This window comes from Dreissena polymorpha, chromosome 3 (genome assembly GCF_020536995.1).
Source record: "Dreissena polymorpha isolate Duluth1 chromosome 3, UMN_Dpol_1.0, whole genome shotgun sequence".
NCBI classification, from domain to species: Eukaryota; Metazoa; Mollusca; class Bivalvia; order Myida; family Dreissenidae; genus Dreissena; species Dreissena polymorpha.
In genome coordinates, this window is record NC_068357.1 from 112,444,371 (window position 1) to 112,457,257 (window position 12,887).

A 12,887-nucleotide genomic window follows, 5' to 3' on the forward strand; every position below is an offset into this window, starting at 1 on the left:
ACGTGTCTGGGATTTTAAATATATTGATTTAGCCAACGCGTTTCGCATAGCTCCTCAGGGCATAATACAATATATTACAATATATATATATGTAATATATTGTATTATGCCCTGATGAGCTATGCGAAACGCGTTGGCTAAATCAATATATATTTAAAATCCCAGACACGTGTTTTTACTTTTATTATATATAATAAATATTATATATATATTATAATGTAGTGATACTAATGTGAGCATGTATTATACAAAATGTTTATTATTGCTTCAAACAGGAAAATTGTGAATCGAATTACGTGTCAATGTTTTTCGAACAGTTTGAATAACAGTTATGAATGGGGTTTATTCCGCCTGTCTGAAAACTGGAAGGGGGTTCGTTCCGCTATGGAAGGGTGTTTCTTCCGTTTATGCAAAATGTAAAAGAGGGTTTCTTCCGCTATGCTGTTTCTATGGAAGGGTGTTTCTTCCGAAGGGGGTTTATTCCGGGATTCGTTTTGACAACACCCAACACTTAATCCAGTTTCGTATGGATTTTCTGTTGCACCAGTATACAGTACAATAACTGTTTCAATAGTGACTTATGTAAACGTCCGTAACGATAAATATACAGTGTGTTTGATTTGCAATTAATTTTGAGGAAATGTTAAATTCCAAATCATTCGCTATATCATTCTGTTAAAATTTACCACGGAACATTAAACGGAAATTTAATGCACGCACGCTTTCCATGCGTTTGACGTGACGTTGTTCATGTAGGGAATAATTTGCGCGCGCTTTTCTCGAGAGAAAAGATTACAACACACTGTACATTTACAGTTTGTTTGAAGAATGTGATAACGTCGAGTAAAAATTAAATAGGGAAGAGTGTTTCAGATTACAAATTTAATTATGCGCATTTGAGAATTCAACAAGAAACGGAAAATGGTCCAATTTCTAGGACGCGCATACTTCGGTACGATGGTTTTTTTTCCGGATATTCCCATTGCAAAAGCATGTGAGCCATCGCAAAGACCAGAAAAAATACCTACCCTACCTAAAAGTTTTTATAGCCGTTTCCCGAAACACACAATTTTTTTGTTTGGCCCTAGGGACCAACTTCTGCTAAAACCTCTTGATGTATTGTCTCTATGACGGCTGCACTTTTCGCCACAAATGAAGCACTATGATTTCCAGTCAAAGTTCTCAAAAGTGGACCTCGTCTTAAAAAGATGTTCTTGTGTTTTCCTTGTCATCCATTGTTGAGTCATCATAGTACCATCTGGGCCTGAAAAACAGAAATACATATGAAATCCTTTGCAGAAAAATAGAGAATTTGAAATGGCATTAATGTTCTACTCTCAATGATCATGTTTGAAAAAAATTAAACTATGATATTCATGAATATCATTATCATTGTCATACCAGACCAGGATCAACACATGATTGTCATTTATGTCTTCAGTACACTCCTCTGCTTCATTTTTTTTGAAGCAAACAAAACTCATCTTTGATTTAATAATAATTATAACTTGCCTGTGTATCATTGTAAGTACATTTATATCTAACTATTTAGTATACACAAACCTCTTTTATAAATGACTGTAATAATGGATCAACAGAATTACAATTAACAATACATACTTTCTTACTTTGCAGTCATAGTAGATCTTTAAGCTCTCTCCATATGTAACTATGTTTTCTTCCCCGAAGACTGTGGCATTCCAATGGCTGATGAAGTTCTTTTGTCGAACCTATTAATATATTCCTACCAATAGTTTATAATAGGCAGAAATTAACATATATTAGGCATACACAATAATTCATCAACAGAAAAAAAAATATAACAAACTCAAATAAGTTAATTTACAAGGTAATAAAATGAGTGAAAACAATGTCCGCTTACTAGTACCTATCCGAGTACAACTCAAGTTTTGGAAAAACAAATATTAGCACCTCTAAATAAATTCAAAAGACAGTGTAGGTTTCATGTTAAGGTTTCAAATTTTCACGCACACTACTTTTGCATGTATTCAAACGGATTTTAGTAAATATATGTGATGAATAACATCAATGACATTGCAGACAAATTTCCTTGTGATGATGTTTGAGAAAATGTTTTATCAATTAAAATCTATAAACATAGCATGTAGTTATGAAACGAACAATGAATAAACATGTTAAATACTTACCATATTAGATGTACATGGAAATGAAAACTGTGAAAATGACAAAACCAGTTTGACATTGGTGTCTGCTAACTTTTATGTATATGGTAAATTTATATCAAAGGGGAGTAACTCAACAAATGTTTAGTATCTAAAATCAAATAATTCTTTATATTATTAAAGTTGTCATAGCTTTCAGAGTTTAAAGTTGACTCAGTTCATAAAAATGGTATATAATTTTATTTAAATGGATAACATATTACTGGTATAAAATCATAATTTAAGTTTTAAGCTATGAATTAACACAATGTATGAAAGTACAGTTACAAATCACTTTATCAATTAAAATATTTTTTAATGATATCTGGCGTATTCTTGACCATAAAGTTTTCTTTTTCATTTGTTTTAAAGGATATTAATACACTTATTAATTTTACCTGATTTTAGTACATTTTAATCAAATACTTGATAGTTATACATAAAGATATTAGACTTTGCCCCCAAAATTGGAGCATTTTTTGCTGATTTTCAGTAAAGTATGCACACAAATGCATTCCATTACATGGTTATAGGTAAATAAAACATTTAAGATACACAACCCTTTCATTTTATGTTGATTTAGAAGGAGGATAGCAATTTTCCCCACATAAAATAAAAGTTGTAATGTATACAGTGAGTAGGACACTTTTGGCGGCCATCTTGGACGCAATCTTAGATTTTGAAGCCCTCCAGCACTTTTCAAACAAATGAAATCTCATAACATGATCTACAGACCCAGACGAACATTTCTGTATATAAAACTCTTTGTTTATGATCAGTGGCCAGTTACTCCCCTAAATAAGCGACTTATGTGTGCCTGTTTGCAGCACTATTTGCTGTTATGGCTGAAAACTGAGCAGGATCAACAACAATAATAAAAGTAATAAAGGCTATAAAACTGCAAAAATGCATGTCTCTGCATGGACGTCACCATTTTGACTATCACTTTCTTACCCTCTTTGTCATTGTAGTAATAAAGACAATCTTTAGTTCTATTGCAGGATATTCCTGTGATGTATAGTAAGATAAAATAGCTGTGGAAACAGGTTTGAGCAATAAGCGAGTAAATAAAATGTAGTAAAAGGCATTTTATATTTTCTATTTCTTTAACATCTAATGATGATTCTTTTACAGTTTAAATTACAGAGTCAAAACGACGGCGTGGTAATTGAATAGATGATTTTAGAATGCAGATATTTGATCCTGATTTCTAAATGGCATACATATCTTTTGTTTTATTTCAAAAACATAACCACGAGAAATAATAAAATCCTCAAATTATATATTTCTTGAGAATATAATAACACTGTAAAATCGAGTAAGATATGTTCACATTCGTTTTGTTTTTCAATTTTCTACAATGAAAAGGCCAACAACAAACTTTTATCGAAGGTCTAGGGTCGTCGTAAGGACGCATTTAGATCACCAGTCAGGTGTAACACGTGTATAACAAGAAAGTAATTCAATGACCTTCCAGCCTAGGTGTTGTCTCTACATCCGGAAAGCTCGTGTGTATGCAGCGCCGCACTTTGACAATAATTAAACAGCTTGTTGCTCTCAATAAAAAGTTCTTACTTAGTTTTCCTCTATCACTGTTTGTTTCTGTGCCACTGTGTTAATCTCTATGCAATAGTTTTTTTCACTTTTTTATCCCCACACTTTTCGGAGAAAAAGTGGAGATTATGTGGTTATCTCCGCCGTCCGTCCGTCCGTCATGCCCACTATCTTCTCCTACACAATTAGCACTAGAACCTTGAAACCTACACACAAGATAGCTATGAGCACATGTGCGACGGTGACAGCGACGGGATTTTGATCTGACATCTGGGTCAAAAGTTATGGGGGTTGGGGTGGGGCCGGGTCAGAGATTTTCCTGCGACCGAGATTTGAAAATGGCTCATAACTACTGTGTCCCTTCAGATATTGCTTTCATATTTGGTATGCATGTGTATCTGGACAAGACCTTTCCATGCGCATACAATTTTTTACCCATGTGACCTTGACCTTGAACTTCAGGTCAGCGTTCAGGTTTCAAAATCTGCGACCGCGATTCGAAAAAAAAGGCTCATAACTACTGTGTTCATTCAGATATTGCTTTCATATTTAGTATGCATGTATATCTGGACAACACTTTTCCATGCGCATACAATTTTTTACCCCTGTGACCTTGATCTTGAACTTGAGGTCAGCGTTCAGGTTTTGAAATCTGCGACCGCGATTCGAAAAAGGCTCATACCTACTGTGTCCCTTCAGATATTGTTTCATATTTGGTTCGTGTGTATCTGGACAAGACCTTTCTATGCGCATACAATGTTTGATCCCTGTGACCTTGACTTTGAACTTAAGGTCCTCGTTTAGATTTTGAAATCTATTATGTGTTTATCTCCGCCGTCTGTCCGTCCGTCCTGACCACTATCTCCTACACTATTATCACACGGTAGCTATGAGCATATGTGCGAAAGTGCACTTTTTGGAATTTTGATCTGTCCCCTGGTTCAAAAGTTATGGGTATTGGAGTGGGACCGGGTCAGAGATTTTCACTCATTGTTTTAGGTTATTTTACATCATCTTCATAATTTCTACACTGATTTACTTCAAATTGGTACTGAACATATTTTATGAAAATACGGTCAATGCATGGCCCCATTACCAACCCTTGGGCGCCCCTTTGTCAAACATGCGGCGTGGGGATACGCGTCGGCTTCTGTCGCGCCATTTCTATTTGTGTTTAGCTATGCCATTTTATTTTTATTCCGTGCAAATGTGTTTTCTCTTAGCCGATGTGTTATTATTGTGCCATTGTGTTTTTATATTCGATTGTGTTTTTGTCTGTGGAATGGACTTTTTTTGCTATTGTGTTTATCTTTCTGTAACAATGTTGGTACATGTGCCCCCATTTTTGTTTGGCTTGTTGTTTTTTTCTCTCTCTTCCATTGTGTTTTTCTTTATGCCCATGTGAATATTTCTGGGTCTAGGAAATCATGACCATATAGATATTTTTTCTATTTGAACATAAAGACATGCATGTATAACTACTTAAACTGAAATTATAATCATAAATAAAGTATGCATTGACGTTAACAACTAACAAATTTAATAATTCTTGAAATTACAAATAGGTTTTATATGTTTTAAATTATGACGAATGGGTCATATCGGATCGAAAACTCAAAGTTGACAATCACATGCTATCAAAAATATTAGTCTTGTACTTTGTTGTTAATTACATATCTACTTTACTATCCCTTGTTTTTCAACACATGCAATTACTTATATTTACGTATGTATTACTATTTAGAAACTGATCTTTGTTTTATATACCTACAATAATATATGCAAAATAAAGCTTAAAGCTCGAGCTGCAAAAACAAATAAGCATCGCTCTGTGAGAAACAGGTCTTAATGCATAAAATTTGCGTAAATTGTCGTTCCAGATTAGTTTTTTCCTTCTTTGAGACCCGCCAAATGTCGGCCCTTTCCCCTAGACGAATTTATACCCTTACAGAGATTTTCTATAAAAAAACAATGATAGCAAAAAAAAAGATTTTTTAACCTTTAATTGTACTAGTTAACCAGTGTACACAATAGAAAAATATTGCATTATTAAATTATCGGTTGCATTGAATGTGTTTTATAAACAGTAAAAAATGTTAAATTGATCATTTATGACTTTCCTCATTTGCCTCAAACTCCGGCGTTTCGCGCGATTTTTTTCCCCTCAAAAAAGGCACGGCCCTTTCTCCAAAATCAGATAAAAACCGCTCCCTGTATATTAGGCTAAGCAAAACGCAAACTTTACTCAGGGTAGACACTGTCCACCTCAAATGGATTTACCTAAAGAAACAATTCACTGTGCGTGCAACTAAGGCATCAATCTCACCATTCGAAAGAACACAGCACACGTTGTATATCAATTTTATTTTCCCACAAACACCTGATGCCCGTGTAAGGTGTCAGAGTCTCTCGATAAAACATAAGTAATGCATTAAATGTTCAATAGATTTGTTATAAATTCTTAAATATAGTATCTGTAAACATGCGTTTATTATTGTTGCATCAACTCAGAGAACACTATTTGTTGAATAAAACCAGCAATTTTCTTCAAATTCAATGCGAATCATTTCCGTAAGTAAAACGATCTAAGTTTTAAAGAAAAATAGACCAGTGAATAAAAAGAGCGATGTCTACTTTCCTTAACCTTTCCCGTCTTCCGACCGCTACATAAAGGTTACATTACACTAAATCATTGTGTATCCCTCCGTGGTCCATTCGAAGGTAGTGCCTATTTCTAAAGAGTTCCTTTTTCTCTTCTTGAATATAAGCCATTTAACAATGTGAGACATGTCTTTTGTGGTTATTTGTAATATCCTGTATGTGTCTGGAGTACTTTGATGCCTTGGATTGGAAGCTAACTTAAAAGATGGACTTTTGAGGGTTTGTTTTCTATTGTGTGGGGCTTTTGTCGAAATTAGGATTCCGAAACACGTTTTTCTACAGTGGGTTCATTCGACAGCGATTTACTTTCTTAGAAGTTGGGAGACGGTATGTCTTTGATTGCAATTATTGGAAGAGGACAGATCCATCTTTAAAATGATACCAGGTTCGGAAAAATTGATACGTCGAAAAGGCAAGAAAAATGCTGTGAAAGTTGTCAGTTTTAAAATGGGACCCTATGGGAATCGGAATAAGTGTAATATAACCTTAAAAAGCACATTTACTGCAATGTCAAGGTCACATGGATTCGTCTGCAAGCGAGACAAGTTGAACATGAATTTTAATGAATGTTTTGATGATTTGGGTGCTAAAATAGATGAGAGATGTCAATATTTTGGTTCAAATGGATGTTTCAGGTGGTTTTGGACTGTTCCGGATGGGAGGGGGACCTGGTATGGACAAGTACGGGTTACATTTCCAACAAATCTTGAATGTAAATATTATAATGTCCAAAGATTGAAGTTTCAGGTGGAGAGCAAGATGAAAAATATGCCAAATCACATGAATGCAACCCATTTATGCCATTTTTCTCTTTGTTTGTAGGCCTGACCATTTGTCCCTTGAGCCGCAGACGGTCAACAATCCGCTAGCTGTCTTGCTCTGACTGGTGCACTGGACATGATTTCAATGAGAGTCATCATACTGATTGTTTAATTCAAACATGAATTTCAGTTTGTTCGTTAAAGTACTAACTTAGCTGTGTATTTACAGTGGACGTAGTGGTGCGTCGCATGAGGTAGACTAGGTATTTCCATATATACACTATGTTTACAGAATTGCGGCCGGTGCTAAGAGTAATGAATTTCAGAGTGAAGACCATAGCGCCTTTTCCTAGTCAAGTATCGGGCAGCTTTATGTCTTTTCAGAAATGCACATGTCTTCTTTAGCATGTCATTGTGATTGCTTTTAATAAGATAGGCAATAAACTCATAACCTTTAGAAAAAGGAGCATCTGTAAATTCAGATTTCACTATTTCATAGTCAGCCAGACCATGATTGAGCTTAAGGAGTGTGCTGCGGATGCGGCCTGTGCAGTTCCGGGAGAAAGTCACTGTCTTGGGAATTGCGGTCTGGTATCAGGTAAGCACTATTGAAAGCCTCACAATTTTGGGGGGTCTGAAGCCTTGTGCTGTCAATGCTATCTGGTTCAAGTACAATTAGAATGCATTCTTCAAGCAGTACTTCATCAGATATGGTTATCTCAAGCTTACAGTTCTCGGGCAGATATGACTTCGATGTGTTCTTGCCAGCAGAACCCCGACAGGCCAAACTATGCGTTAAGCACTATTTTCCACAGCAACCCTTGCAGACAAAAACAATACTTGAAATTACTTCTGGCATTTAATTTCTAATTTCCTATACATCTCTTTTGTATGTTTGTTTGCTCTTTTTAACTCTGACATGCCATCTTGCTCGGATTGATAGAGCATACCTGTTTTGTTTAGAGCCGAGTCCCCAGCTGCTCGAGTTTGCCGTGTCAATAATGATAACGCCATGGCATGATGTCTCCTTTATGTGTTTCCTTATCTCAGTGTTGAACATAATTGCCAGTTTTAGGGGCCTTAACATTTTATTTTATTTAAGGTCTGGATGATCCTTGCCTGACTCCGGGTTTGTGTACACCTCAATCCGACTCCCTGTCCGGTACCGAGGCCGCAGTGGTGCAGCGCCTGTGGACGATCCATCAACATTCTGAAAGGTCAACACTTCACCAAGCTGGGCAAATTGATCCTGATAGTCATCCCCAGGTAGTGAAATGAATGTACACTGAACTACAGAGGAAGCACACCCAAATGACTTTCCCGACATTAGTGTGGCCCCTCGGGCAGGAATTCCTTAACAAACATGCTTTTTTGCATGGGGACTGTGGCAATTTTGCAAAACTTAAGCTTTCAACACTGGATTTTAAATAGAACACTTAATAAAATGTAGCCAACAGGACTTATTTTTATGAGAGAGACTATCTGGATGAGCAACAAATGTCACATTGTGTCGTAAGCTGTTGAAGGAGCGATTTGCGCCATTCTAAGTGTTAATTTTGGGTAGCAGGCTTGTATCGGCTTGAAAGCTGCAAATTATTCCTCTCATCATAATAGCATTAATTATTTTAATTGCAATGTGTATGTTTAGATTGTAAGTGAAGCTTTTAATAATAATTTTCTTGAAAAACATGATTTTATATGCTGTCAGTGAGGTTTTTTTTGTGAAAAAGTGCTTAAAATTAAACAAAAGTCTCCTTTTTCATCAAGAAAAGTACACTGATTCACAATCAATACATTTATTTGGGCCTTTTGCTGATATATTGGTGAATTTTGCATGCAATGATACCAGTTTTTGCCATAAAAGTTACGCGTAACAATAATTGGAGACACAAAATCAGCTGTCGTCACTTAGACTAAAAATCATGCATTCCGACTTGACTGCGGCCAATTTAGTCACCGCTTTAAATGGCCATTTTAAGGCCTTTACCCCCATCCGCATGCACTGAAATTGCATATTCATGGTGGAAATAGTTCAAATCTCATGTGGAGAAAGTTTGAAAAAGATAGGACAAAGTTGAGTTCCCTTAAAGGTTACATTACACGAAATCATTGTGTATCCCTCCGTGGTCCATTCGAAAGTAGTGCCTATTTCGAAAGAATTCCTTTTCTCTTCTTGAATATAAGCCATTTAACAATGTGAGACATGTCTTTTGTGGTTATTTGTAATATCCTGTATGTGTCTGGAGTACTTTGATGCCTTGGATTGGAAGCTAACTTAATAGATGGACTTTTGAGGGTTTGTTTTCTATTGTGTGGGGCTTTTGTCGAAATTAGGATTCCGAAACACGTTTTTCTACAGTGGGTTCATTCGACAGCGATTTACTTTCTTAGAAGTTGCGAGACGGTATGTCTTTGATTGCAATTATTGGAAGAAGACAGGTCCATCTTTAAAATGATACCAGGTTCGGAAAAATTGATACGTCGAAAAGGCAAGCAAAATGCTGTGAAAGTTGTCAGTTTTATAATGGGACCCTATGGGAATCGGTATAAGTGTAATATAACCTTAAAAAGCACAATTACTGCAATGTCAAGGTCACATGGATTCGTCTGCAAGCGAGACAAGTAGAACATGAATTTTAATGAATGTTTTGATGATTTGGGTGCTAAAATAGATGAGAGATGTCAATATTTTGGTTCAAATGGATGTTTTAGGTGGTTTTGGACTGTTCCGGATGGGAGGTTGACCTGGTATGGACAAGTACGGGTTACATTTCCAACAAATCTTGAATGTAAATATTATTATGTCCAAAGATTGAAGTTTCAGGTGGAGAGCAAGATGAAAAATATGCCAAATCACATGAATGCAACCCATTTATGCCATTTTTCTCTTTGTTTGTAGGCCTGACCATTTGTCCCTTGAGCCGCAGACGGTCAACAATCCGCTAGCTGTCTTGCTCTGACTGGTGCACTAGACATGATTTCAATGAGAGTCATCATACTGATTGTTTAATTCAAACATGAATTTCAGTTTGTTCGTTAAAGTACTAACTTAGCTGTTTATTTACAGTGGACGTAGTGGTGCGTCGCATGAGGTAGACTAGGTATTTCCATATATACACTATGTTTACAGAATTGCGGCCGGTGCTTAGAGTAATGAATTTCAGAGTGAAGACCATAGCGCCTTTTCCTAGTCAAGTATCGGGCAGCTGTAAGTCTTTTCAGAAATGCACATGTCTTCTTTAGCATGTCATTGTGATTGCTTTTAATAAGATAGGCAATAAACTCATAAACTTTAGAAAAAGGAGCATCTGTAAATTCAGATTTCACTATTTCAGAGTCAGCCAGACCATGATTGAGCTTAAGGAGTGTGCTGCGGATGCGGCCTGTGCTGTTCCGGGAGTAAGTCACTGTCTTGGGCATTGCGGTCTGGTATCAGGTAAGCACTATTGAAAGCCTCACAATATGGGGGGGGGGTCTGAAGCCTTGTGCTGCCAATGCTATCTGGTTCAAGTACAATTAGAATGCATTTTTCAAGCAGTACTTCATCAGATATGGTTATCTCAAGCTTACAGTTCTCGGGCAGATATTACTTCGATGTGTTCTTGCCAGCAGAACCCCGACAGGCCAAACTATGCGTTAAGCACTATTTTCCACAGCAACCCTTGCAGACAAAAAACAATACTTGAAATTACTTCTGGCATTTAATTTCTAATTTCCTATACATCTCTTTTGTATGTTTGTTTGCTCTTTTTAACTCTGACATGCCATCTTGCTCGGATTGATAGAGCATACCTGTTTTGTTTAGAACCGAGTCCCCAGCTGCTCGAGTTTGCCGTGTCAATAATGATAACGCCATGGCATGATGTCTTCTTTATGTGTTTCCTTATCTCAGTGTTGAACATAATTGCCAGTTTCAGGGGCCTTAACATTTAATTTTATTAAAGGTCTGGATGATCCTTGCCTGACTCCGGGTTTGTGTACACCTCAATCCGACTCCCTGTCCGGTACCGAGGCCGCAGTGGTGCAGCGCCTGTGGACGATCCATCAACATCCTGAAAGGTCAACACTTCACCAAGCTGGGAAAATTGATCCTGATAGTCATCCCCAGGTAGTGAAATGAATGTACACTGAACTACAGAGGAAGCACACCCAAATGACTTTCCCGACATTAGTGTGGCCCCTCGGGCAGGAATTCCTTAACAAACATGCTTTTTTGCATGGGGACGGTGGCATTTTTGCAAAACTTAAGCTTTCAACACTGGATTTTAAAGAGAACACTTAATAAAATGTAGCCTACAGGACTTATTTTTATGAGAGAGACTATCTGGATGAGCAACAAATGTCACATTGTGTCGTAAGCTGTTGAAGGAGCGATTTGCGCCATTCTAAGTGTTAATTTTGGGTAGCAGGCTTGTATCGGCTTGAAAGCTGCAAATTATTCCTTTCATCATAATAGCATTAATTATTTTAATTGCAATGTGTATGTTTAGATTGTAAGTGAAGCTTTTATTAATAATTTTCTTGAAAAACATGATTTAATATGCTGTCAGTGAGTTTATTATGTGAAAAAAGTGCTTAAAATTAAACAAAAGTCTCCTTTTTCATCAAGAAAAGTACACTGATTCACAATCAATACATTTAATTGGGCCTTTTGCTGATATATTGGTGAATTTTGCATGCAATGATACCAGTTTTTGCCATAAAAGTTACGCGTAACAATAATTGGAGACACAAAATCAGCTGTCGTCACTTAGACTAAAAATCATGCATTCCGACTTGACTGCGGCCAATTTAGTCACCGCTTTAAATGGCCATTTTAAGGCCTTTACCCCCATCCGCATGCACTGAAATTGCATATTCATGGTGGAAATAGTTCAAATCTCATGTAGAGAAAGTTTGAAAAAGATAGGACAAAGTTGAGTTCCCTTAAAGGTTACATTACACTAAATCATTGTGTATCCCTCCGTGGTCCATTCGAAAGTAGTGCCTATTTCTAAAGAGTTCCTTTTCTCTTCTTGAATATAAGCCATTTAACAATGTGAGACATGTCTTTTGTGGTTATTTGTAATATCCTGTATGTGTCTGGAGTACTTTGATGCCTTGGATTGAAAGCTAACTTAAAAGATGGACTTTTGAGGGTTTGTTTTCTATTGTGTGGGGCTTTTGTCGAATTTAGGATTCAGAAACACGTTTTTCTACAGTGGGTTCATTCGACAGCGATTTACTTTCTTAGAAGTTGCGAGACGGTATGTCTTTGATTGCAATTATTGGAAGAGGACAGATCCATCTTTAAAATGATACCAGGTTCGGAAAAATTGATACGTCGAAAAGGCAAGAAAAATGCTGTGAAAGTTGTCAGTTTTATAATGGGACCCTATGGGAATCGCAATTAGTGTAATATAACCTAAACTGTACACCCATTACTCACTCTGTGATTAATGAGTCATGGTGTCCCCAGGTGTTGTTTCTCAAATAGCCCGTGTGCTTATACGAGTAGTATGATGGGAATAATGCCTCGGTCACACTGTCACGAATCAGAGCTACGAACGAGCTACGAATACTTTTCGGCACAGTTCGTAGCTATCCTTACTGGACCGTGGCTCTCCGTACTTGATCCGTGATCAGTCGTAGTAGTTTTTGGTTGTCCGTAGCGACTCTTGACAAATTTTGAACATCTACAAATTTATCGACCGTAGCGTATCCGTAGCAGTCCGTACTAAACCGTACT

The 12,887-nt window shown here is 36.7% G+C and overlaps 1 long non-coding RNA gene across 1 annotated transcript; it reads left to right on the forward strand.

Annotated features, from left to right (window-relative positions):
* The first annotated feature begins 7,480 nt into the window (after positions 1-7,480).
* Positions 7,481-11,645, forward strand: LOC127873537 (uncharacterized). Its single transcript, XR_008046226.1, has 4 exons — positions 7,481-7,757; positions 8,262-8,425; positions 10,495-10,595; positions 11,104-11,645. It is a non-coding gene; the product is annotated as an uncharacterized LOC127873537 (long non-coding RNA).
* Positions 11,646-12,887: the final 1,242 nt, after the last annotated feature.